This window comes from Apteryx mantelli, chromosome 12 (genome assembly GCF_036417845.1).
Source record: "Apteryx mantelli isolate bAptMan1 chromosome 12, bAptMan1.hap1, whole genome shotgun sequence".
Classification (NCBI taxonomy): Eukaryota; Metazoa; Chordata; class Aves; order Apterygiformes; family Apterygidae; genus Apteryx; species Apteryx mantelli.
Window position 1 is genome coordinate 23,472,371 of NC_089989.1, and position 3,887 is coordinate 23,476,257.

A 3,887-nucleotide genomic window follows, 5' to 3' on the forward strand; every position below is an offset into this window, starting at 1 on the left:
AAAACAAATAAAAATTGCCATGATTGCAGTTACGCCCGGTCCCCAAGCTCAGCGTTGCCTGCGCAGGCAGGGAGCGGATCTGCCTGCACATGCAGCTAGGGTTGCTTTCATCGCCGCAGTCCCCGGCGAGGACCACGCTGTGCGCGCAGCGGGCCTTCCAAAAGCAGCGTGCAGCACGGGCCCCTCCGAGCCTATTTTCTTTTTAGGAGTGATGAATATCTCCCAAAAGCTGTTCCTGAAGTGAACGGCTCTCTATGCAGCTCTCAACAGCACAAACGAGACCCTCTGCTAACTTCTGCAAAGCCAGTTCAGAGGAGCTAAAAATAGGGTTACTGGGGACACACATAACCTTCTCACCCAGTTCCTGGATTTAATTTTATTTGGCACAAATCAGTGGTCTTTAATAGGCTCCTAAAGGTTTGCTGGAGTGCAAATACTTGGATGGTACTTCTTGAATTCTTGTTGCCCTCCGGTGCAGAGGTGGTTCATTTTGGATAAATCCCCCACCTACTCCAAGCAACGCGCTGCCCTGTGGACACCAAGGCAGCAAACAGATGCTAAGTTCAGTCTTCGCACAAAGATGAAGCTGTTTCGATGCAGAGTTTGGAGCTAGCTCCAATGCTAAGAGAAAAAAGGCACTGAGGCACTGTTGGGATACAGTCAGAAGATGACTTAAATGTTTTTCTCCCCCAGCGCCAACAGGTTTCTCTAGCACAGCCCAGACCAGCAAACAAGCAGGAGCTGTTGAACCGTCAGTCGGCGTCTGACTGACATTAAACGCTCACTTTGGGACGTGGTACCGCATGAGTCAGGGCTTTCACACGCTGGGAAAGCGAAGCGGAGCCCCCTTCTATTAGCCTGATAAAAATGTAATTTAATCCCAGTGACACAAAACACTTCCCTAAGCCTTTGAGAGGCCTGCTAATCCTCGATTTGCCCTTAAATCTTAAAATTCTCCAAGGGAAACGGAGAGCACTTTGTCTATCAATTGCCTCCCTGCCCAGGAAGGCTATTAAGGCATATTAGGGTGCAGCAGAGAATATCCTCTCCCTTGGGGCTCAGGGAAAGCCAGAGCTTTTGTCTCTCTTAAGCCACTTCTGCTTAGTTGTCTTTAATAGTCCTAAAAATCCTTCCTGTGTTTCTTGTGCACTTTCTCTCTCTGCCGTGTCCAGAACAAGGTTGTTACCTGTCTTACAGGACGCAATCCTTACTTTATAGACTCCTTCATAAAGTGCAGTTTAGGAAACGCTTTCTCCAGAATAGAGAATATAGCACAGTTTCACATGAAAAACAGCTTTTTCCTCATGAGATAATTTCTCCCAACCAAACCACAGCCTGAGAAACGTGCTTCAGTTGTCTCCTCCCCCCACCCCATTCCTCAAGGCCCCCATACCCCACATTACCATGAATTTATCCCTGTTTGACAGTAGGGAATAGGCATTATTGTCATAATGCTTTTGATATTTTATCTTCGGATATCTTTGCAGCACGTGCTGTGCTTTTTCCTCTACGGCTGAAAGACTGAAGTGGTCCATGGATTCAGACATGTATTATGGGGTCTACTGGCTGATATAGGGATTTTTATTTATTTTAACAGATATCATTCGATTTCCACAGAAAGCACAGTGCATTTGCATAAAGATGTGCTTCAGTCCAGCAGCCCTAAGTTCTTGAGCGAAACAAGGTAGCCTCCTTTAAAGCAGGAAGGAAAACCGAAAAAAGGGGAGGAAGGGTCCAACTCCAATCCTGCAGCAGGACAGGAGGACGAGGCTGATCTGTGCTTCTGGCCCGTGTTCATCTCCAACCACAACCATATGCAAAAGGGAACGTGCTTGACTTGCTAGGGGCTCGAAACAAAACGCTCACTTTCTGCCGCAGAGAGACCTATCATTTCCCCAGGATGCACTATTAGAAAAGAAAACACTTGCCAATATTATGCCTTAGAATGCAATAATTTCCATAACAGCCCAACACGGCTCATCAGCATGCGATCTGGCACCCGATCAGCTTTCCCTTAGAACACGGTAACGAACGGCAAGAGGCAGTGGAAAACAGGCAGAGCATCCGTTCTGGTTTGCAAGAGACTCGTAGGAACTGCCGCAGCCTCTTTCGGTTCACATGGATTCGCACCTGCGGCGCGCCGCTCGGAGCCAAACTTGGGCACAGCCTCGAATTGCCGCTTCTGGCCCAAACCGTGCAACGTCAGTTAAGATCACCGTGCGAGAGTCACGGTTTCGAGGGCTGCCAGCGCGCCTCGAGGTGCACAGTCCCCACCTGGCCCACCAACCCAAGCTGAAGCCATTCATTTCGTTTTGGGCAAAAAGCTCGTCCCCAGATCCTGCCAACCACTTAAAACAACCACAGTTAAATAACTGCCCAGCATCACCGGGAAATTCAGTTTAGCAGCCTTAAGTAATTTCATTATTTAAGGTGCGAAAGAGCGTACCACTCCGATGCCAATCTCCCTGCATGCAAACTCCCAGAGCACAGGCAAACGGGCAATTTTGGTGCCAAAGCCCCTTCAGTTCAGCTTCCTCTAGCTACCCTGCCAGAGGTGCTCCAAAATAGCACAGAGATGTAGTTACACAGGTATTTTCTCCAGGGGCAAAGCCAAATTTAAGAGGTTCCTATACCCAGCTGCCCATTCCCACCCATGTGCCAGGGCTCACTGTCTCCTCAGCTGTGCTAATGCAACTATTTGCAAATGAAATTTAGTGATCTGGGTCCAAAAAAAACCCAAAAAACAAAAACCCTACTTCAAAAAAAGTAGCAATTTAGAGTAATTTGTCAGCGGACATCCTCATGCTCCTGAGCCCCCGCATCCGCACCAGGCAGCTTTCCGGGAGGCTGCCAAGTGACCTCCGCTACGGGGCTCCCTAGAGTAAAACCAGTCCCCTCGCCTTGGTGCAGCGTTATTTTTAACCCTGACGACTTCAGGCTCAGCTAGATGGATTGGTCCCATTCTGCGCCAGGCAGGGAGCACGCAGCAGGGATAAGGTACCCGGGCTACGAGGCTGGAGCAAAGCCCATCCGCAGCTTTCAAAGGGCTCAAGCATGGTATGTGGTGCCATTTGGCATCCAGTCCCATGAAGGCTTTAGCAATGGGAAGACAACATTCCCCGAGGGAATGAGGAGCTTTAACTTTTGTAGCACAGCAAATATGCAAATGCAGTATCTTGGGGGAATGAGAGAGATAAGTTATGTCATTTCATCATGTTCTTGGAATGGAGACAAAAAAACAAAAGAAAACAAAACAGAACATCCCCTGGGAACCATAAAGAGGAAACTAGAAATAAGATAAATAGGCTGGATCATTATTTTCTGAGGATGACATATTGCAGCCCATGTTATACAGCTAGATTCCTATTGTCACTAAGGATAAAAATTTTGGCATGAAGCAAGTAAAGGAGAAAAATTAAGTTTCTGCTATACCACAAACTAATAAATACTGGTAAAAAGCCATCTACTAAAAACACAAGCCAGAAATCCCTGTCCTGCAGGATAGGGGAGGACAAGAGCACCAGCCTTTCACAGCCAAAAACAGGCAAAGGGTTAAGTAAAGGTGTGATTTACTGTGTTAAGTTAGACACTCGGAGAAGCTAAGAGAATTACAAGATTAGGAAAAAGACTGAAAAGTGTATAAAGGTAACCATAAATCCAAGGGAAGTAATACACACTAATAAATGCTCAGGAGATTATTTTAAAATGCATTGTTTTTTATAATCGAGCAATAAGACTAGTCAGCTAATGCACTGCAGCGGATCGTACCTTGCAGTGCAGGACACCATAGTCCGTGTTATGATTTACCCACAGAAAAGACTCCCGGAGGAATGTGGGTATAAAGCAGAAGAGTGGAAAGACAAGTAATATTAAAAATAAATTCAGAG